This window comes from Pongo pygmaeus, chromosome 7 (genome assembly GCF_028885625.2).
Source record: "Pongo pygmaeus isolate AG05252 chromosome 7, NHGRI_mPonPyg2-v2.0_pri, whole genome shotgun sequence".
NCBI classification, from domain to species: domain Eukaryota; kingdom Metazoa; phylum Chordata; class Mammalia; order Primates; family Hominidae; genus Pongo; species Pongo pygmaeus.
Genome location: NC_072380.2, coordinates 79686205 through 79711131, shown reverse-complemented (window position 1 = coordinate 79711131; position 24927 = coordinate 79686205). Strand labels below are relative to the sequence as shown.

Genomic DNA, 24927 nt, shown 5'->3' with positions numbered 1-24927 from the left:
AAGTGGAAAGTAATTGGACTACATGCATAGGCTATAAATTCACAATGTCATCTCTGAAACATGAACAAATGCAAAATGCATGTCCATGTTGAACGGAATCGAGAAGAGACGGTCAAAGCATAGTTAATTAGACATAGAACTGCTGTTACAAAGCTGGTTGCTTTCCTAATTAAATTTTATGGTTTTGCTGAAGAATTAAAACAAGAAAGTTAAACAGAAAACCATGCCCCTAGAGAACTGGATTGAGAAAGCACCAACCAATTAAATTGTTAATTAAGAGTGTAACCATGATTTAAATAAAGTTATGATGGAACGGGAACAGTCTGCAGGTAAGTAAATTAAAGTCCCAACACCACATTCTGCCTACATCTCTTTGCAAGTTCTTTGTACTCTGAAGTAATAGAAATGGTTTTATGTAGGATCACAAAGTTTCCATTATACAATTGACACACTCTTGTAGAAAGAACAATTAACGGTATTTCTGTTTCCAATTTCCTAATCAGAGAGCTGTAGGATAGGAAACTGTTCTATTTGTCCAAATTTTGTCATTTTTTTCAAACTGAAACACAACCTCATAAATATTGGTTTGTCAGGTGTCATTGAATGACATGTCAAAAGTCATAAAATCACATGGGGAAAACTGTACTTGCTAGGAGGAAGGCTTTATCTCTCTTCCCTTGCTTTGTACATGAAATGTGCTGCTGCTGTCCCAGGTGTGGCCTCCCTCCCTCACACCCCAGTACTGTGCTATAGTTGACTGCTGTCTTCTCTAATCCTCCTTGGTGCACTACCAAGACCTACAAGAGCTCTAGAACACCTGTGAGTATGGGAGTTTGTAAACTCAAACATCCAACTGGACAGTTTAATCAATTGGAAAACTTATGAGGAGGAAATGGGTGGTAGAATTCATGCTGTGGAAGATATTTGTTCCCAACTTAATTAGAATCTGATCATTTGATTGTAGGATCCCTTAATCATGGCTATGGTAAGTGGAATTCTAGGATGGCCCCCAAGACTCTTGGCCCTGGTGCACACACATCTTCTCTCCTGAAATGCTAATCTGGGCACCATTGTAAAAGGGTTTTGCAGATGTAATTAGGGTCCCAATCAGTTAACCTCAAAATAGGGAGATTGCCCAGGTGGGTCTGATCTAATCAAGTGAGCCCTTTAAAATCAATGTTTCCTCCAGCTGGTTGCAGAAGAGGCACTCAGACTACTCACTCCTGCTAGCCTGCAAAAACAAACAGCCGTGCTGTGAACTGCCCCGTGGCAAGAAATTGTGGGTGGCCTCTAGCTGCTGAGAACTATCTAAAGCCTACTAAAAGGAAAATGGGGGCCTCAGTCCTACAGCCACAAGGAAATAAATTTTATCAGCAGTGCGAAGATAAGCCCAAATGAAACTGCAGCCCAACTGACACCTTGATTTCAGCCCGGTGACACCCTGAGCAGAGAATCCACACCATGCCCAGACTTCTGACCTACAGAAACAACAAAATAATAAAATTGAGCTGCTAACCTTGTGGTAATTTAGCAATAAAAATCTAATAGCTTAAATACCCAGTGGCTTGGTATGCTGGCTGAAGATACACAGGAGCATTACGAATGATACTTCATAAAAGTGAGGAAGAGACCAAGAATTTGGCCTGTCAGTATGTTTTGGGTAGGAAGTTTCATTTCCACTTTTTTGTTAAAGGCTTTGTAAAGTAATGAAAGAACACTGACTTTTACTTTCTGTAGCATGAATTCTGAAAGAGAGAAAAAGCTGCTTATTATCCAGGCAGATGTCCAACTGCAGTCATGGGTTAAATTTCAGGAATATAATTTTCAAGCATGGCTTGCATTTATCTCCATGTGTATATTGATAATTAATAAACTCAATAACAAATACATATTAAGAGAAACAATACAGTGTGTTTAAGAAAGAAATACATTAGAAACATTCTTTCAAAAGGAAAAAACCCTCTACCATGTTATGATGATGATGATCTACCCCAGTGATCCTTTAATTTACTCAACTGAATTGACATGACCTTGGGCTTATGCCCTAGTATTTTAAGCTGATTGTGTTTCCTTTCTATTATAAGTATTTATAAGTTTTGACATTTAAACAATCTGTTTTGAGACTAATTGTTAAACATTAAAAGGAATTGCTCTTGCCGGATGTAGTATTGGCCATTCCTGAGGACAGCTGAAGGTTGGGTCTAGCACAGTCTTTTATAGAAAGTAATCTCCACTGGGCTCTTTCATGTACCTGCCATCACCTGTCATTGCCTCCTTTGCATGTCTAGTGGTTGGCAGGCTGTAGGCTGCGATGACAGACAACTGAACCATGTGTCTCTTGTTGTCTAGCTGTCTAGGATAGGCTTATTTACTTGGGAGTCACAGGGTTCTAAGAGTGAGAGAGAACAAACTTACAAAACTCCTTGAACCCAAGCTTAGAGTACTCAGTAAATGTCACTTCTGCAACATTATCCTAGCCAAAGAAAGTCACAGCTCAGATTCAAGAAGTGGAAAAACAGACTCTCATGCTTAGTGAGAGAATGGTAAGGTATGTACAAGAGAGTCTGTGGTCATTTTTGTAATCCACCACATCTTCTATTCCCCACGACCCCCACAACACACACACACACATATTCAATTTGCCACCAAATCCCAGATGGAGGATGAGAGCTACCTAACTTCTCCTCTGCAGTCTTAAGGCCACTTCTATAGTTCTGGCCCTGATCATCTTTAGCCTGAACTGCACCAGCCTCCCCAGTGTCTTTTCTGCAGCCCTCACACATGGTTCCTATTTGTTCTCCGTACTGTAGTCAGAGTGATCTTTCTGAAATGAAAAACTAACCAAGTCACATCTCTACTTAAAACCTTGTAAGTGTTCACCATAGTCAACAGCAGTAATTCCCAACCCAGGATACACATAGGAAGCTTTTTATAAAAGACTGACATCTAACCCCACTGCTAGAGATTTTGACTCAGTTGCTCAGGTGAGGCTTGGTGGTTAAAATTTATTTAAGCTCCCTAGGGTATTCTGGATGTAGCTGAGGGAGTAAGCCACTGGCCTAGGGTATAGACTTCAAACTCTTTGGTGTGACCCATAGGGCCAGTCAAGAACTCCCTGCCTAACACTTCTCAGCATCTGTCACTAGCCTTGGCGAACCATACTGAACCAGTTGTAGTTTCTCACCTAAGTGCCTTAGCTCAAGCTGTTCTTCTTGTCCGGAATGCTCTTCCCTTCTTTGACCACCTAGTGAACAACACTTATCTTTGAAACCTAGGCTAAAATACTGGATTCTCCTTGAGTTATTTGACCCTCACTGAATTCTATAGACTGTTAGACCCTAACATCTATATCCCTTGTGCTTTCTCCACCCACCCATCCCCAGTAGGCTTTCTTACAGATTTGAAATATCATTAATTCTCTGAATTGCATATGGTGGATAGGGAGGCACTGATGGAAGAGAAAGGACTAGTGACTCTTCAGCTGGTACTAAAAGGCTTATGTGCACAGGCCACTACCTTCAGGAACACAGCCCAGCAAAGGCTTAAAAAAGACCTTTACTTTTTTGACCCACCCCTCTGGTTTTTATTTCCTTTTTTTTTATATAGGTCACCTTTTTTATTTATCCTTGCAATTTCACCTGAAAATTACAAATATTGGAAGGAATGATTTGTGCTTTGTTAAATGTGAATCTAACCATTTCCACTTTTAAAGGACATTAACATGTAATCAAAGATACAGGAATAGACGAAGTTCCTTTTTCAAGGGCAAGGATGGCACTTCTTGGTGACTGAGAGGTTTTCTATCAAGTGTATAAACCATACTTTGGTGCCATTTCTTAGACCCACAGCTCCAAAGACAAAAGTTTAATTGAAAATTCTTTTAATTAAAGTTTCCTATTTTCAACCATTTCATTTTTCTAGCTGTATAAATTTGTAGAGATTTCCCCTGCCTTGCTTGGTTTTAGAGGTCAATGTTGCTGAGAAGTGTGGAGCCTGGACCCCACAACCCTTTTTAGAGAAGTGCACCATTGTCCTGATCACTGGTATCAGGGCACAACCATATAAACAAGTATCGATAACCTAAAAGAATTCACTAACACCATTCAAATTTATTTATTAAATATTCAACCATGTGAAGTCTTGTACAGGGCGAATATGGAAAGCAGTTAGCATGGTGCTTAAGAGTAAGACCCCTGGAGACATAATGTCACTGGTCAATTGTGTTCTTTGCCTACTTCACATTGGCTGCATAGAAAGAACATCCAATTGGGAAGTCAACCAGGTTTTTATTCAGTGGCCAAAGAATGGAGAAGGGGAGCTCATGTTCCAAAGGCACCATCTTCCTGGAGGCATGGGAGTTTTAGAGAGCTGGGCGCAAGCCTAGGGAAGTATGTAGGCATGTACTGGATGGAGTTGCAAACACAGGCACAGTACATGAACATGTTTCTACACACACTGCATGTAGACAAAATGGGGGCAATTTTCTCTTAGGGGAAAGATTTCTGGTATTATAATGATATGTTAATGACTTAAAGGTAACTGGAGGTCACCTGCTCTGGTCTGCACCAGTTTCATGTGGGTTTGAACTTCCTCAGTTATTCAGCAGCGGGTCTCAAGGGGGCTACTTGTGGCATCCAGACCATCTGGTTTCTTTCAACAGTTGTGCCTATAAACAGACTTAAAAAAACAGTTAAAGTTTTCCCACTGTCAGTAGGGGCCATCCTGGTGACAATACTTCTTGGGTTCATATCCAGACTCCTCCATGTACTGATGAAAGGGAGAGTTCCCTGATCCCCCTTGCAGAACGTGTGACAGGGGTGTGTCTCACCTGTTCAGTCACCCCACTGCTCAAACCCCATGTGGGATGGGGAGCATGCAGACAGGCAAGTGCAGAGGCTGGGGTGAGTGCTTTGGGCTCCAGCCCGTGGTAGTGTCTAGGAGTTACAAAGCTCTTTCAGCTTTGCCATCCACAGCTCAATGGTCCCTCTGCCTTTTCACAAGGGCAGAGGGCCAGTGACAGCTTTCTGTATCTCGAGCTCTTGCCCAGCATCCCAGAAAAATCGGGTCACACACGGGCTTGAAGGATTTCAAACCTTGCAAGGTTTTATTGAGTGGTGGAGGTGGCTTTCAGTGGGATGGATAGGGAGCTGGAGTAGGCCCGACTCCTCTCCGACCACCCACCAGCCGAACTCCTCTCAGAGTTCAGATGTTCCACCTCATCGCTCGCTCTCTGCCGCATCATCCTGCCATCTGTCTGCTGGTCTATTTCTGAAGCCTGGTGTTCAGGGTTTATATGGGTGCAGGATAGGGGGCATAGCAGGCCGAAAGGCAACTTTTTGGGCACAAAAACAGGAATGCCTGATCTCATTTAGAGCCATGCGTATACAGGCTTGAGGGTGGGGCCTTTGCCCAGGAACTGCCCTCTTCTACCCAGGATTTCCCGGTCTCCTGTCCATATCACTAGTTGTATGAGTGTCAGCAAGTTACCTGATTTCTCGGTGCTTCTATTTCCTGATCTGTAAAGTAGGGAACCACAGAAAGAGTCAATCATTTCCACATTTGTACTAACCTGCACCTGGCATGTACATATCTCTACATACACTGTAGCAATTTGTCCACTTATTGTATCTCCCTTACCAGATTGAGAACTCCCTGAGAGAAGGATGACTTACCATTCTTCTTTGGATAGGACTGATGTCTGACTCATCTTTGTTTCCCTAGTGCCTGGCAATAGTAGGCAGTCAACAAATATTGCTTGAATGAATGAGCATATGTAGTTCATTCATCCATCTATTTGCCTATAATTATAATACAAACAACACTAACTTGGATTCTCATCAGGAACATATGCATAATTTATTTTCAACAAGATTAAAAAATGGTAGGTGTAAATAAAAGCTATTGTAAAATGATGGAGCAAGAAGGTATCATGAAATAGGCAAGGGTATGAGGTAGGGGAAATTATCCATTTCCTCAATTACTAAGGAAGTTTTATGGAGGAAGTGGGATTTCTGTAATAGCTTGATGATAAACTTCTTAGAGAACTATCTTTGAGATCTGCAATCTCCCATTAGAGCTTCACCTAACCTTAAGATTTTTGCCTTTGGGTGTTGACTAACTCAATGAATACAGCAATGCTGATAATCAGAAACATTTGAATTTGAAAGTCAGAGCTCAGGTGTTCTGCCTTGGAGTCAATTTGTGGTTTTGTATAATCAAAAATGTCTGTATCTCTTTAAGCCTCTGGCTTACTTGATTAGCAAACCCATTCCTTTCTAATAACCTAAAAACAGCTATTAGGATGCATATGTGGCAATACTTTGTGCCCTAAAAAAATTCAGAGCAGCTTTTGCATATTCATCAGCCATAACCACAAAGACTTTGCTTGATTAAAGAAGTTTCCTGTTTTCTACCATTTTGTTTTTCTAGTTGTATAAATGTGGAATGATTAAAATTCCCATGGTCCCACAAATACATCTCTTAGATGTTTTGCTGATAATTGGATTTGCTTTGAGGCTATCTGATCATCAGTGTTTCTTCTGCTCTCTCACATTCCAGTTACATTTTGAATATGGACTATGATCTGGGCTAAGAATCAGCACCATATTGAGAAAGAAGAAAGGAGAAGGTACAGAGAGCATGAAGCATAAGGGAAAAGACATTGACCCAGTACAGAGATTGTGATCTTTGAGAAGTTGCATCACAAGGCTTGTTGACTCCCTTAGAGAGATGATATTGGGAGCACAGGCAGAAGATGCCTCTGTTACAGGGCCAGGCTGAGGCTTTTGATATTGTAGATACATAGCCTTTTGAGAATATATGGAAGAAGCAACCTTTGGCTTTCAGACAAGGAGAGAACAGGTGGGAAGATAAACAATGGAACGGCAGGATATACTTTTCTTTCCTCCTTCCCTTCTTCCATATCCCTCTCTGCCCTAAAACTTCAGCCACCATATCCAGGGCCATACTTAGACAGTCCATTCATTTTGTCCATGAATTTGTATTGTGCAACCAAAATCAGTCAAGGTCCAGTCAGGAGACAGACACACCAATAATCTGAACAGAAAATTTTTGATATAAAGTAATATTAGCTAGTAAATGACAACTAATTACTAAAAGACATAAGATAGAAAATATAAATGCAGAGAACTACTACTCTTTGGCATTAGGAAGATTGTCCAAGGAAGGGAATAAGAACTTAATGGAGCATCTTCCCCTCTATCAGAAGGGTGAGATTCAGGCCTTCTTGGAATCCATGCACCACAAAGTGAGAAATTTGCTGTGCCTCCAGCAGACTAGGGCTGGCCTCTTGCTTTGGTATCAGCAAAACTTGCCAGAGAGTAAGTGTCACTGGGCCTTCCACATGGCACCAGTTGCCATGTCATAGGAAAGAAAAAAGCATATGAGAACTAGGAAAAGAATTTCCTTCCTTCCCAGTGTCTTGAAAAGCCGTCTCTTGACAAAGCCTAACATTGACCAGCTATCAAAGGAGAAATATTTGTGGAGTCTAGCTTGAGTTTCACAAGGCAAGACAAAAAGAGGGTAGATCTGGAATTGAGAGGCAATCTATTGGTACCTGGAATAACACCTTTTCTGGTCCAGAGATCTGGTGATTAACAAGATAAAGTAATGTTCTGGGTAATTAACAAGATAAAATAAGGTTCTCGTTGTCACTAACGCTACTATCTAAAGTGGAATATAGAGAAGTGAAAAGGCGAAGATGGGCGTGGTGTAATCCCTCACACCTATAATCCCAGCACTTTGGGAGGCTGAGGCAGGCAGATCACCTGAGGTCAAATGTTTGAGACCAGCCTGGCCAACATGGCAAAACCTTGTCTCTACTAAAAATACAAAAAATTAGCCGGGCATGGTGGTGTGTGCTTGTAATCCCAGCTACTAGGGAAGCTGAGGCAGGAGAATCACTTGAACCTGGGAGGTGGAGGTTGCAGTGAGCCAACATTGCACCACTGCACTCTAACCCAGGCGACAGAGCAAGACTCCATCTCAAAAAAAAAAAAAAAAAGAAGTGAAAAGGCCATGGCCAAGGTAGGTGTTAAGGGATAATATAAAATCCTTCTACCTACCAAAAAAAAAAAAAAGAAGGTATTTATAATAACAATTATATACTACTATGGGCTAAATACTCTGCTAAATGGCAAATATATATTATTTAATGTAATCCTCATAATTTAAAGAGAGATTGGCATTATCCCAATTTATAGATGAAAAAAATTAAACAACTCTGTTTTTCCACTCTGCAGAAGACTTTTCCAATTTGAGTTCCTTTCTAACATGACTTAGCAAGAAGTCTCACCTGAAATCTTTATCAAGTTAAAAAAAAGTTTTTGTTGAGATTATTTAGTGGCCAGCTGATAGTGAGAAAGGACACTGGACATGTACATGTGCTGAGGAAGGGAGCCTGGATGGGGAAGCTGGAACTTCACCATAGACAAACATGGTTCCCTTCACAATGTTATCTGAAAATGGCATGGCCCTGGGAAGTCAGTCATCTCTCCTGTCACCTCCAGCAACCTGCTTAGCTTTCTTATTTCTGCCTTGACTAATAATGTGTTTAAGTAATCTAAGTATGTTTCATCTTAGTATATTTAGATAATTGACAGCAAACATTAAAAAGTCATAGAATAATGTGAATAATTGAGGAGGTGCTGAGAGACTTGGGGGGAAATGGTAACAATGAGTATGGTATTTTTTTTTTCTCTCTTTTTTTTTCTCAAAGAGAGAAAGAGTCTCGGCCTGTCACCCAAGCTGGAGTCTGGAATGCAGTGGTGCAATCACAGTTCATTGCAGCCTCTGACTCCTGGGCTCAAGCAATCCTCCTGAATAGCTGGAACTACAGGGACATAACACTATGCCCAGATAAATTTCTAAAAAGTTTTTTGTAGAGTCAGAGTCTTTCCATGTTGCCCAGGTTAGTCTCGAACTTCTGGGCTCAAGCAATCCTCCTGCCTCAGCCTCCTGAAGCACTGGGATTACAGGCGTGAGCCATTGTGACTGGCCTAACTATGGTGTTTTGGGTTTTTGGGGGTTTTTGTTTTGTTTTGTTTTGTTTTTTTGAGATGGAGTCTCGCTCTGTCACCCAGGCTGGAGTGCAGTGGCACAATATTGGCTCACTGCAACCTCCACCTCCCAGGTTCAAGTGATTCTCCTGTCACAGCCTCCCAAGTAGCTGGGATTACAGGCACAAGCCACCATGCCCAGCTAAGTTTTGTATTTTTAGTAGAGAAGGGGTTTCACCATATTGACCAGGTTGGTCTTGAACTCCTGACCTCAAGTGATCCACCTGCCTTGGCCTCACAAAGTGCTGGGATTACAGGCATGAGCCACTGTGCCTGGCCAGTATTTCTATTTTAACAAATCTAAGACTGACTCTACATATCACAGATCTAATTGTTTATCATAAGTATTTGAAAATACTGGGGAGAACAATTGATAGATTATAAATAAAACACAATATTGTTTCTGGAATAGCAAAGTCTCTCAGGGTTACCTAATATCTTTCAAGAACATAAGAGCCCTTATGAATCAGGAGACTACTTGGACAAGGTTGGTCAAGAAAAATGATATATATTCAATGTTGACTTTCACAGGACTTACGATATTGCTTAGCATAATTTATTCTTTAATAACTTGTACAAATAAGGTCTATATCACAAAACCATAAGTGAATTCAGTTTCAGGTCAGGAATATAAGAAACATGAGCCATAAAAGTTAATTCTCCTACCAGTAATATTTTGCCTATTTTTCATCATCAAATCCTTGAATAATATTCTCTACAGGAGATCCATGAAGTGGGAAGGTGGCATCAATGGATATTAAGTGAGTAGTTACTTGAGGGTGTTGTAATCAGGATTCCAGGTAACTTTAATAAAACAGTAGAAGGTTCAGAAACACAAAAAATAAGGTTGTCTCAAAGACAGATGCAAAGTGATGCTTGCAAACATTTAGACTACGAGCCTCACAGAAGGGAAGAATTAAAGGACATTGTGCAATGTGAGTCTAGAGTGAACAGATACCATAGAGTGACACATGTACAAGCTGGCATACCCATTGGGATGGGAGGACTCTGGGCTTTCAGAACTTCTTCAAATGGTCTTTGTATGGCAGACTATTAGTAACTCAACAAAATTCTGTCTTCTCTTCCACATGGGTGCTGTATTTCACAACCTTCCCTACAATTAGTTAAGTGTGGCCATACAACTGACCAATGGAACAAAGATGGGAGAATTCCCTTGGCCCCTTCATGGGACCCCTCACAAAGAGGGTGGCTCATTTACTCAGCCACCGTGTGCTCAAACCCCTTACAGGAAGGAGAGAATGCAGGTGAGCTGGGGTGAGCGCTGTTGGGCTCCGGCCCCATGACAGCATCTAGGGGTATTACAGTGCTCCTTTAGCTTTGCCATCCATGGACGGCTAAGTGTTAACCAACTCGTGGAGAGTCAGGGTGACAGCTTTTTACACCCTGCCCTCTTGGTACCTGGGTCCTTGTCCAGCATCCAGGAAGAATCAGGTCACACAGACTTGAAGGATGGTGAATGCAGGAATTGAATTGGGTGATGAAGGTGGCTCTCAGCAAGATGGATGGGGAGCTGGAAAGTGGATGGAGCGGGAAGATCATCTTCCCCTGGAGTTCGGCCATCCTGTAGCCAATCTCCTCTATGACCATTCCCCAGCCGAACTCCTCTCACTGTTCAGATGTTCCTCTTCTTTTCTTCTCTGCCATGTGGCTCTGCTGCTCTTCTGCTCATGGAGCCTGGGGTTTGGGCTTTATATGGACACAGGATAGGAGGACATGGTGGGCCAAAAGGCAACATTTTGGCATGAAAACAGGAATGCCTGTTCTCATTAGGGCCGTGGATCCAGGCTTGAGGGTAGAGCCCTTGCCGGGGACCCTAATCTCCTGCCTCCTGTCTGTATCAGAATGTACACAAAAATGATGTGGGCTTTTTCTCAGCTGAAACTTTAAAGAATGAAAGTTCTTCCTCCATTACTTCCTTCCTCTTCTGCAGCCTGGATAACAGTAAAAACAGGACCCAAGAGGATGAAAGAGCCAGACATGGAAAATTTCTGGATCCTCAAATCACTCCATAGAGGAAAGCTGCCCACTCACAAGAAATAACCACCTTTGTCTGTTATGTGACCAAGAAATAAATGTCTCTTATATTTCAGTCATTATATTGTTTTTGAGCATCACCACAACTAGTAGAGAAAATGGTACATTGAAATAGAGTGCTATCTTAACAAATGAAAATAGTGTATAGCCTGAGCTTAGCAATTGGGCAGTAGACAAAGGAACATAGATATCGCAATGTGGAAAGAAAGATACCACTGTGAGGTAGTGACGAAACATTTGATAAAGCTATCAGTTGAACTTGGAAGATAAGGCAAGTGTCTATTGACCCTATAGCTCTAAGGAAAGTAGTTGGAAATACCTGGGATGTTAGTGTATCTTGGTCCTTCTCACTCGTAGAAATGTATTACAATAAACAGCTGAAGTCAGGAAGAAATAGACAGGTTTACAAGCAGAAATAAAAAGGAATCTGGGGTCTGAAAGGACAGGAAAATCAGGCTGATTCTAGATCACAAACACACACACAAAAAGACTAAAGATGGTTTCAAGCCAAGAAGACCCGTTAAGACTTCTCAGGTTTGCAAAGTAGCTTAGATTAAGGGAGTTACTTTTCTACCTTTCCACCCCAGCCTACTCTTTCAGATGCCCTCAAAGTAGCTTCCGTTAAGTTGAAGAGAGGTGGAAAGGCATGGGGACCAGGAAGCAAAATAATAATAAGAAGAAGAAGACAGATTTGAGAGTTACATCTAGGAAAGAACTTAGAGTGTGGTTACTTAATGAAACTTCCTAGCAGAAAATAAACCAGAAGCCCATATAGTTTCTGAGACGTGATCCACAATATCACAGACCTGACCAAAATATAAAATAAAATTTTGCAAGATAGAGCATTATACAACTATCAGGACCTCAAACCTGAACAAACTAGAAATTGACTGCAAAAGTTGCTTGTCTCCAAAGAGTGCATACTCACCTATATCCACTTCAGATGTGGCCAGGAAGAATAATGGGCAAAGGAGAACCTCCCAGAGAAAACCAGAGAACAGGACAGTTAGTTCCAGAGATACTAGAGAGCAGATGCTGGGTCCAACCAAGAACCTTTCTCCACTGCCAAAGCAGGGAGTCTTTGCCATGCCCAAGGAGACAGGTGTCATCATGACCTGAGTCTGTGATCGCGCACCTCTGCACTCCTCCTGTTCCAAAAGGGAGATGTTATTGTGGATATCCTGTCTCTGCCGAGCACCATAAATGGTAAAAGGGAGGGTGCAGGGGGCAGGTAATCTGCTTTTTAGTTTGTACGTCTTAGAGCATAAAGAGCCGTACCTAGATCTATTGGAGAAAACTGCTTCTGAAGAGACTTTAGGTGGTCCCCTCAAGCAGATATATAGTGAGTAAAAGACCAGAGTGACTAGTCATCAAAAATTGAATTCTTCTGGGCCCATATTCCATAGCCTTTTTACAGGTAGGAGTGACCCTGTGTATAACAGCCAGTGGAGAGGAAGCAGAAGTGATGAGTGCCCTCTATAGTCCAAGGCTTTGTAACCCTCCTTCCTGTCTACTGGCTGTGCATGACTATGACAAAGTCTTAGGGTATAGTGGATCTGTAAACTGAACAAGGCCTGGTCTTCAAATCACCACATGGTGCAAAATCATCCACCAGCAAGGAATATTTGCCTCAGAAACGAGGGAAAACTATTGAGTTTGAGCCGATATACGTTCTGGTCTATCTGTTGCCATACCTGGTGTTACTTTAATAGAACCAGTATCTCTAAAACCGACCCTTTCTCTGGGACTTCTAGCCATAAGCCTTGTGGATCCACTGACTATTACAGATCAATAGGTCCCCACATCCATGGGTTCCATATTCACATATTCAAACAACCATGGATGGAAAACATGCAAAAAAAAAAACAAAAGCAATACAATAATACAAAAATACAAATTTTTAAAATATAACAGCTGTATAACATTTACATTGTATTAGGCATTATAAGTAATCTAGAGATGTTTTAAGGTATACAGGAGAATGTGTGTATTAGGCATTATAAGTAATCTAGAGATGTTTTAAGGTATACAGGAGAATGTGTGTAGATTATATGCAAATACTAGGGCATTTTATATCAGGAACTTGAGCATCTGCAAATTTTGGTATCCATGGGGGCCCTAGAACCAATCAATCCCCCTTTGATACCAAGGGATGAATGTAGTTTATATTTTAGAAAAGCTAACACAGACTGAGAACTTAACAAGCATACTCATTCCAAAAACAGATCTAAATGGAATACTCTATGTTGGGCATTGGATGAATCACACATGGTATTGTGAGGACACAACCATGAGTAGAAACTGGACTTCAGACAAGGAGCTCAGAGAGAGTTATTAGGTCATCCAGAGCGAAAAAAGAAAAAGAAAAATTAAAAAAAAAAAACGGCTGGGCGCAGTGACTCACGGCTGTAATCCCAACACTGTTGGAGGCCAAGGCAGGTGGATCACCTGAGGTCAGGAGATCGAGAGCAGCCCGGCCAACATGGTGAAACCCCGTCTTTACTAAAAATACAAAAAAAAATTAGGCGTGGTGGCAGGTGCCTGTAATCCCAGCTACTTGGGATGCTGAGGCAAGAGAATCGCTTGAACCTACAAGGTGGAGGTTGCAGTGAGCTGAGACTGTACCATTGCACTCCAGCCTGGGCAAAAAGAATGAAACTCAATCTCAAAAAAAAAAACAAAAATATAAAGTTGATAGAACCTCTACAGGTTTTTCTCTAATCTCCAAATATGTCCTGTGTTTCCCAGTCTCTGAGCCTTGTATGTACATATGTAGAAACAAATTCCACAAATGTTTATTAAGGGACTCTGTGCCAGGGCCAGGAAACACAGCCAACAATCCCTGTCCTCGAGGAACTCCATACTGTGGTGGAGAGAGATTAACAAAAAATAAATAAGTAAAAAATATGGTATATCAAATGGTCATAGTTGTAGGGAAAAGTAAAGCAGGGAAAAAGGTAAGGGACACAGAATGTAATTTTAAATGGAATGAATGGTCAGGAAAGAAGACATCATTGAAAAGGTGGCATTTGAGCAAAGGTCTGAAGGAGGCGAGGGTGAGCTGTTATTGCCACATCTTTGGGAATAACCACCCCTTCCTTCTTTACCAGGCAGAAGGGCCAGTCTCAGACACTAGCTCCTCAGAAAGCTTTTGCTAACTGCCACAACCAGATGTGTTCCTTCTCTTTTTTCAAGTCCTTGAAGATCTTTGTTATTCTCTTAAACAATCTGTTCTCAGATTCTGGTTTCCTTACTGAAACACATGTTCTCATTCACTCCAGTGTTTTGAGGAGCAACAAACCAATCTGATTGGGATAACCCAAGGTTAATAAGTTGTAGCTCTATTTTACCTTAACCCCACACAACCTCCATCACTAGCTGACATATTTTGAAATTGACAATTGACATTTTCTCAACATCATTTCACCCTTTCCAATCAAATTACTGTTCACACACCCTTTCCACATACAAATTCTGCCTTTCATGCCTCATATACAGAGGAAACTTTTTTAAAAAAAGATGTAGGCTTTTTAATCAGAAGGACAAAAAGTGTTAATGACACCATAGAGACCTATGAAAGAGAGTGGAGGCAAAAGCAAAGCAAAACCAAACTATTGCAGAACTGCAGTTTCAGTTTGATCTGGGGTTAGCAAAGAGAAGTTTTAGAAATAACCTAGCACTGAGTGTTCAGTGTTTTGGCTCAAAAGGAAGGTAGATGGGAAAAATCTAATTTGCCTGGGTACTTTTTTCAGACTATCTTACCAAATATGGACTACCACAACCCCAGGTGATTGTAAAGGAAAACTTAGTAAATACTGATTATAGATCTGAGGGTTCCCAATACTATTCAAAGAATTCACAGTTATCTATCTTCAACTTTTTTCAACAAAAATCTATGGACATGCTTTAGGGACTGTGAGTTTCACTTAGCCATTTTAAACGTATAGATCCTGTCTTCCTTTTAATAACATTCTTCATCCCACTTAGAAAATCATAATCCTCAAAGAAATATAATAAAGTACAGATCTCTTTAAAGAATAAATGTGTTTGTAATTTAATGAGAAGTTAAATACATTCCTAAATGTTTCACTTCAAAGAATTTTGTTAAAAAAAAAAATTGTTAAAATTAAAACAGTTTGGGACAAACCCTACATCCATCTCCACTTGGGAGGTAAAGAGTACATGTATGTTACTGAAAGCTGAAAGTAACCTCCTGTACTTAATTTGGAAACATTTCAAGAATGTAATTCTTGTACCATATAGAAGGATTATTCATAAAAACAAAATGACCTTTGGAACCAAAAGCATTTTCTTAAAGTAATAGGCCAGATTGAACCTCAAAAATAGGAACTTATTTCTTTTCAGAATGGCCACACAAAAATCATTTTTGTCACACTTAGCTTCTTGCTTATAATGAGACCATTGGCTTTTGGGTTCATTTTTTGTTTTTTGTTTTTCTTTTTAAGGAAGATAGAGAAAGCACAGAATTATAAAACTCTTCTTATGTAACACTTTTCTATCAAGGGGTTCCAAATTATTTATAAAATGTTAGCTCATTTAATTCTCACAGCTCCCAAGCAGGTTCAGAAATGACATGCGGTATTTATGATGGGCTTTGTCTCAGTTTCTGCTGGGGAACATGAGTCACTGCTACTCTTGCTGCGGAAATGAATCTATAATTTCCTGACATCCGGTTGAGGCACTAACCTGACCTCATTCCAACTCTCCAAGTTCAGCAGTTGTGTTCCAATTTTGGTTTTATTTATATTTCTCTAAGATCTGGCAGTGAACTGTCATAAATCATGCCTTCATGCAGGACTTGATGAGATATGAGGGACAGGAAGGAAGCCTTTTAGTAGATATCAGCTTTTGTTTCTATTTTAAGGAAAGTAAACATTTAGGGTGCTTCATTCTCAGCACATCAGTTACTCCGTCAATGAATAACTCTTTTGTGTCCTGACATATATGTAGGGCTCAAATGGACTTATAAAAAGTTGGACATATTTATTTTTGAATAGGTAACAATGCATTGATGTTGAAAATTCAAGATATTCAAAGGATATACAATTTTTAAGACCCCCTCCTATTCCTCTTCTCCAGTCACCCAATTCCTTTTGCAGAGGCAAGCAGTGTTACTAGCTTCTTACAGAGGTATTCTACACAAATCCAAGAAGATAACAGATAGACACAGATATGTATCTCTGCATAAATTTGTAGGTATATATATATAATACATTAATATGTTAATTATACTTATATATACCTATATATTAATGTATATCTAGAGATATATTTCTCTTCTCCTTTTTTTCATAAATTATAACAAACTATACACACAGTTTTACTACTTGCCTTCTTCACTTAAGATGTCTATGATAATCCATGACAAAATCTAAAAAGCTTCTTCCTTTTTACAACTGCATGTTCTTCCATTGCCATAGACACACCAGATTTCCTTAACCAGTCTTCTACTGATATTAGATTTCAAATCTTATGCTGTTATAAACATTGTTGCAAGGAAGAACCTGACAGAAAGTTGTTTCACATATGTACAAGTAGAATAAGTTCTCAGAAATAGAATTTTTTGGCCAAAGAGGATATGTACTTTCTTTTATAGATATGTTTCAAATTGCCCTCCATAGAGGTTTTGTCAGTTCACACTCCCACCAGAAATGTATGAAAATTCCTATTTCGCTACTCCCTTGCCAACATATGGTACAATCAAGCTATTTAACTCAGAGACAAAATAGACCGAATAATGAGTTTTCCAATTCTTGAAAAAGATATGTGATGTATCAAATGATTTATATTTTCACAGATCCTCAAGTTTAAAATAATTTATACATTATCTTCAAAAAACCCACAATTTTTAGAATGTTACTAACCTTGATTTAAAAGTGCTTAAAAGTATGGATCATTTCCCATTAGCTATGACCGTTGCTTTGCCAAAACAATTCTGTGTGGCATATTTCTAAACCTCAGCCAGCTGATAGGTTGTTTCAATAAATACTTGATACTGAATGTTTCCAGTGCTGTCAAAGAACCTGAACAATACCGGAGCTTCTTAGACTGAGATTTGGTCACTATCAAGAAAGTTTGAAAATAGTTATTTTCTATGTTGTTTTTAAAAGTATGTATCTATAGCAGGGTTAAGCATTCCAAAAGGATGTGTGGGTTGCTGTTTGTGATATTACCGGTTGAGCTAGAGAGTTCTGCCAAGTGAGAAATTAGCTTTTAAGAGATGTTTAAATGTACGTTGCATGTGCCAGCACAGCTATTCTACTACACATTATTTATGTAGCATTTATAAAGGTGTAATCAAGACATCTGATATTACAAATGAGGATTTGTACTCAACTGTAAATTATGTCACAGATGTCTTGTAATAGTTCTTTCCATTTTCAGCAATTACAGGAAATGCTCAAGATTTTATTATATGCATGCATGTACACATATGCCCAGAGCTTTGCTGTTCTCCATAAAAAGTAGTGTTTTGACAAAGTTCTGAAGTATTAGACCTTATTCAATTATATAAAAATATTTGATTAATATTGCGATCTTAGCTTCTGCATTTATGAAAAAGTATTCATAACCTTCTCTTGTGACCCTTTGTTCTTACAAAATGAGGTTCTTTGAGAAAACATTTTTTGTTATATTCAACTGGAACTATTAAAAATGTATCTAAATTGGTATCAGTAGACGTTCATGTGGTATAAACACTGCCTCTCACTTGTACCCTTTTAATACAAGACACCATTTGATACTATTTGACTTGGCTACTAAGAGAAAATGGCTCGTTCTAAAAATTATTTTTAATTGACAAAAAATTATAGAGAGATCATATACAACAAGGTGTTTTGAGAAATGGCTCATTTAAGCTAATTAACATATGTGTTACCTTGCATGCTTATCATTTTTTGTAATGAGAACACTTAACATCTACTCTCCAAGCAATTTTCAGGAATACAATATATTGTTATTAACTATAGTCATCACATTGTACAATAGATCTTTTGAACTTATTTCTCCTAACTAAATTTTGTATCTTTTGACCAACATCTCTCCATCCACCCACCCCAACCCACCCCCAGCTCCTAGTAACTACCATTCTACTCTCTGCTTTATGAATTCAACTTTTTTAGATTCCACATATAAGTGAGAGCATGCAGTATTTGTCTTTTTGTGCCTGGCTTATTTCACTTAATATAATGTCCTCCAGGAAAATGGTTCTTGATGCTCTTAAGAAAAGCATCCTTTTCATGTGGTTTTTTTTTTTTTTTGCTGCATAGATGTCTTCTTTTGAGAAGTGTCTGCTAAAACTTAAAGTATAATAATAATAAAATTTAAAAAAAAGAAAACATACACCTTAAAAATTAAAAAAAAAAAAAGTAAAGCGTCCTTAAAAGTATTGCCTTGTGCCATTACTAATTCATTTCAGTTAGCCAGGGTTTGATAACTGTTGTTACCAAAATGTGGTTTCAGAAGAAATCTAGTTTCTACCATCTTTCTGAAGTCAATTCCTTTGTTAAACCTAAGATTAAGAAATATTTTATACTCCACATACTACTGTATTTAGTAATGACTATGAATTATTATTTTCCTCTGGCAGATTTTTGCAGAGGCACTTCCCTCTAGCTGAGCATTTCTCCACTATGAGAACATCCGAAGTATCATCATGGCATTCTTCAGATTGCAGTTTGTTCCTCATGGCAATGGCATCTATTGCTAAATGCTATAAAATAAAATAACATAAACCTCTAAACACTCTTTACTTCAAATGGGACAGTTTTAGAGCTTTCAAATTCTTACCAAATCATCATTGGCTCATACTTGTTTTGATAGGTTTTATTATTTTTCAGGTATGGTGAGGCCAACAGATCAGGAGACAGCTGCCATTGAAACAATAGTTGATTATGCTCACAGACCTCAAGAGAGGGAGTATCTATTAGGCCATAAGGGGAAGCACATGGGGAATCACCAAGACTCTGGCTAGGCAGGTTCGTATTTGGAAAGCAACCCCAGGGAGGAGGATTCTTCCAGAGGGGAGTTGGGCAACCAGGGAGGCATGAAGCAAAGCTAAGATGATTCAGGCTTTTTACGTGGTTGTCCAGAACACGGAACATGTCCAGCATGTGCATGCAAGGTGGAAGTTGAAGCATCAGGTTTACAGAAGCATAGTAAAAGCATCAAATAGAAAGATATAAACGCACTAACGTAGTCAGTTTTAGGCGAGCACTACTAGCTCTTTGCTATGGCTGTTTGATCATTGTGGCATTTATCAGCTATTCTTAGTGCTTTTACATACAATTATTTATGTATAGGTAATTGAAAAAATTACATTTTGACGTCATGTCATTCATTCCTTAATGAATCCTTAAACCAGGTAGCTTAAAGTACAATGATGTTAAAATACCATACTAATATTAAGTATTATAATAATTCAGCAACTTTTTTTGAAGAAATTTTTTTACCAGATTTATAAATTGCTCAAATCTGGTTTTTAAATACTATATAATATTTTAAGATGGGCCTAGTATTAAAAAAAACACTTAAAGGAATTACTATGACAATATCTTCTTTTTCTTTATTGGTAATATAGTTATATACATGATAAATGTACAGAAGGGCTTATAAATAGGAGTCTGAAACCTCACTTAGCTCATTATCTAGAGAAAAATGTATTTGTTTACAAATAAAAGTTATTTTTAAGAAAGTAAATGTGTTGCTTTTTTAAGTGCAAAATTCAAGAATCCCAAACATCAAAACATGAAAGAAGTCTTTGTCTATTTTTGATGCCATAACAGGAAGACTAATTTTCATCTACATTTTAATATGCATTTGGCCCCCTAATCAAGCTCAATACAATGTTATTTTAAAACATATGTCGGCAAATTTTGTTGCCCTTAAATTAAGTAGCGATTGTTACTTGCTAAATAGGAAAAGTGAAAATTTTGTTTTTCCATATTACCGAAGGCTGAATTTAAAATTAACTTTACAATATATAAACTTTAATATTATGATCTAGAATAAACTATTTAACATAGAAAATACTACTTAAGTAATGCAGACTAGGTGATTTGAACCAAAGCTCCCATTCAAGACAACTAAATCTGCATTAAAAATAAATATTTTCTTTAAAACATCAAAAAGCAAGCAAGGTAATAAGAATTACTGGGTGAAAGTCCAAAAGATGAAAATCCAGAGAGGAAAATCCAGAGAGATAAATCCAAAGTTTGTAGCTACTTTTGCTCTGGAGGTGTTTGCTGACCTAAAAATGACAGCTAAAATGTGAAGTAGCCATTTCATCAGCCTCAAAGGGATTGCCAGGGTGGAGGATCAGGCCAGTCAGCCTAGGCTTTGGGTTGGGATGCTAAAAGATTGCATTCTAGGAGTGAGGGTGGACCAAAAATAAGTATCCCTGCTTTGAAACATCTCAATGATCCAGAAAAATCTCACATCCTAAAATTAGTTTAAGGTGATTTCAGATAGCTAGTGGCCCCAGAAAACAAAAGTCTTCTCTGAAAGATACCACCATTGTAAGTCTCAAATTATTTCTACAAATAACTTTTAAAATGTGATGTCCACACATAATTAAAGAGAGCCAAATATATAAGGCAATAAGATAACATGAACAAAAGAACAACGATCCACCTGGTTCCAAAGAGTAGAGTTAGAGACATTGTACAGCATTTAAGCCTACTAAGCTACTGGAGATAAAAAGAATGGCAGCAAGAATAGTTTTCATAACGAAAAACTATACAAAGTGATACTGCAGAATTAAAAACAAAAGTAGAAAACATACAACTGAAAAACACAATAACTGAAATTAGGAACTCAGTGGATAGGTTTAACAGCACATTAGACACAGCTAAAGACAGAAATGGTGAAATGAAGGGCAGAAGAAAATATCCAGAGAGAAGCATAAATAAACTGAAAAATAAAAATTAAAAATGCAAGATAAAAGACACAGAGGGGCCAGGCGCAGTGGCTCATGCCTGTAATCCCGGTGCTTTAGGAGGCCGAGGGGCAGGCGATCATGAGGTCAAGAGATCAAGACTCTCCTGGTCAGCATGGTGAAACCCCATCTCTAAAAATACAAAAATTAGCTGGGTGTGGTTGTGTGCTCTTGTAGTCCCAGCTACTCGGGAGGCTGAGGCAGGATAATTGCTTGAACCTGGGAGGCGGAGGTTGCAGTGAGCTGAGATCGCGCCACTGCACTTCAGCCTGGGCAACAGAGCGAGACTCCGTCTCAAAAAAAAAAAAAAAAAAAAACAGAGACACAGAGGATACAATGAAAAGACATAATTGGAGTTTCAGAAAGGAAGGAAAAAAGAGAAAAAGAAGTATCTGAAGAAGTAATGCATAGTCACAAACTATGCTACCACAATACATTTATTGACTACAAAGGCAAAAATAATAAATTTTAATGGAGAAATCAGACACCACATAAACCAAGTGATCAAAGTTAACATCACCAATAATGGGATAAGTCAATACCATGTGCCTCCTGAAATGATGCACTGAGAAGGACATATCACTTTGTAATATTCCTGCCAAAAATGTTTAATCAGCATCTAATCATGAGGAAAGTATCAGATAAACCCAGATTTTTTTAAGTATTTGGCCTGTATTCTTCCACAATGTCAAGGTCATCAAACACAAAGACTAAGGCACTGTTCTAAATTAAAGGAGACCAAAGAGAGATGTCCACTGAATAAAACTATGATTCTGAGTTGAATCCTGGACCAGAAAAAGAACATTAGTGGTATAACTTGCAAAATTTGAATATGATCTATAGATTAGCGTGTACTATTGAATAGTTTTTATTCTGATTTTTGTGATTGTACTATGGTTATATAAGAGAATATCCTTGATTTTGTGAAATACAACCTAAATTATGAGATAATTGGATTTCATGTCTGCAACCTAAAATTTCAAAGTAGAGTAAAAAAAAAGAAATAAATTCATACCCAAATACAGTGAAACTACAAAAAGGCAATGACAGAAAATGCTTAAAGCAGGAAGGGGACAATAGGAATGAAATGGGGAATGTAATCTATTTTCATTCACTAAAACAAACAGATTAACAGCTAATTTCTCAGCAGAAGCAATGGAAGCCAGAAGTCTGTGGAATGGTAGTTTTAATTGCAAAATAATAAGAACAGGTACAACAATAAATGCCAACTTTTAAGCATATATACCCAGTAAAAATATCTTTCAAGAAGAAAGTGAAATAAAGATATGTTTAGACAAAACTGGGAGAGTTCATCAATAACAGATACTCACTAAAGGAAATGTTAAAGGGTGTTCCTCAGGAGAAGGTATAACTTCCAAACCAATGGAGGAAAAAATAGAACATAAAAGATCAATTCCCAAAAATTAAAGATTGTTGAGAAAAAGCATCAAAGGGTAGATGATAATGTTTAGAAAGCACTTAATAATCAACACTACACAGAATACACACAAAAGCATTGCTATAAAAATCAGGAAAATGATATTCTTTAGGGATGACAAAGGAGAGTGTGCCTAGTGGGAAGGGCATAGGGAAGATTTCTAGTGATGTTTTGCTTCTTGACCTAGGTGCGATTACATGGTTTTTCACTTTATAATAATACTTTCAGATGTAAACTTGATTCGATGTGATTATTTATAGCAAGGATGTTTAAAAACTTGACAATTCTATATCAGTATCTCCTTACCATACACCACATAAAAATGATGATAAGACCCCTATAACTTCTGAAGGAGCTCACAAAATTAGATATATTTGAGGTTTAGAAGTGGTCTTACCTGTCCCCCAGTAAAGAGCAACCCTGATCATCTAGGCAGCTTCTTTCAGAGGTTCATAAGATCTGATTTCCTGTAAACAAAGATTTTGCTCTGATATTAAATGTCTGTCTATATTTCCTTCTCCATCCCATAGCCAATAAGCCTTGGAAGATTCTTCCACAAGGTATATTTTCATTAGCCAGTGTATTACTTCATTTGCACAAAGTCCTTTTGAAGAGGGATGCTATGCTGCCTAAAACTATCAAGGTAGTTTTGGTCAAATCCTTTTTAAGAAATAAATTGATTTACAGAAAATTTGAAATAGCCCAATTTTATAAAACTACCACATTCTTAGCTACCACCTGAAGGTTTTCTTTCCAAGTCTCAATGATCATGGCATCTCAACATCAATCTTTTTTTTTTTTTTTTTAAGAGTCTTGATCTGTCACCCATGCTGGAGTGCAGTGGCGCAATCTTGGCTCACTGCAACCTCAGCCTCCTGGGCTCAGGTGATCCTCCTACCTCAGCCTCTTGAGTTTTCTGGTATTACAGGCATGAACCACCATGCCCAGCTAATTTTTGTATTTTTAATAGAAACAGGGTTTCACCATATTGGCCTGGCTGGTCTCAAACCCCTGGACTCAAGTGAGTGCTGGGATTACACGCATGAGCCACCACCCCTGGCCCCAACATCAATCTTTAATGTAAACCTGGCTTCTAGCCTCCATCACTCGTGATCTTGATAAGCAAATCACACTTTGGGGCTGGGCCCAGATGAAAACAAAATGTAAGAAACACCACATTCTGACTCAGCAAAGTGCTCTCATTTTGTTTGAGAACAGTTTTCTATTACAAGGCATTTGGAGTTGCCCTTTCATTGAGCATTTCTCTTTTTAAAAAAGATATAGCTATTTTTAAAGTGTAGTTTATATAAGCCACGGAAGGGTTATAGAATTTCTGCCATGTTTTCAGTGTAGTAATTAGGGATTACATTTATTTTAGCCCTCAGGTGAATTTTCCCTCTCTGTACAAATTGCCCTCTCCTATTCTGTTTGCCTCCTTCCTTCTCTATTGCAAGAGACCCAAAATAACCCAAAAATAATCAAAATGCAAAAACATAAAACCCCTTGAGAATTGAAAGAATGAAAATCTATTCACCTCTTTTATTACCCCAACAATTCTAGGCCTACGCGCAGTAGTATTAATCATTTTATTTCCCACCATACTATTTCCAACCTGCAGTCATCTAATCAGTAACCGACTGACTTCCATTCAACAGTGACTAATTCAACTTGTACTAAAACAAATAATAATAATAATCCATAATGTTAAACGGCGAACCTGATCCCTTATACTGATCTCCCCATTTCTCTTCATTGCTTCAACCAATCTCCTCAGGCTTCTACCCCATTCATTTACACCAACTACCCAGTTATCAATAAATCTAGGAATAGCAATCCCACTATGAGCTGGTGCAGTAGTTACAGGCTTCTGCTTTAAGACGAAAGCTTCCTTAGCTCACTTTTTACCACAAGCACACCTGTACCACTTATCCCTATGCTAGTGATCATTGAAACTATTAGCCTATTCATTCAACCAATGGCACTAGCTATGTGATTAACAGCCAACATTACAGCTGGACACCTACTGATGCGTTTAATTGGAGGAGCCACACTAGTATTATCAACTCAGTCTTCCCACAGCTTCAATCGCTCTCATCATTCTAATCCTACAAACCATCCTCGAATTCGCCATAGCCCTTATTCAGGCCTATGTTTTTACGCAATTAGTAAGCCTTTACCTACACAACAACACATAATGACCCACCAAACACATGCCAACCACATAGTTAAACCCAGCCCCAACCACTAACAGGAGCTCTCTCAGCTCTCCTCATAACATCTGGCCTGGCCATGTGATTTCACTTTATTACCCTCTTAACCCTGGGCCTGCTGACCAACACACTACCCATATACCAATGATGACGTGACATTACCTGAGAAAGTACATTTCAAGGCCACCTCAC

General features: G+C 38.7%; 1 protein-coding gene and 1 pseudogene across 1 annotated transcript in view; both read left to right on the top strand.

The window, feature by feature from the left end:
* The window catches only part of CPA6 (carboxypeptidase A6), a 317065-nt gene that overhangs the window by 123144 nt on the left and 168994 nt on the right, over positions 1 to 24927 (top strand). The gene's annotated exons all lie outside the window — the stretch shown is intronic.
* Positions 308 to 24720, top strand: LOC134740074 (ATP synthase subunit a-like; annotated as a pseudogene).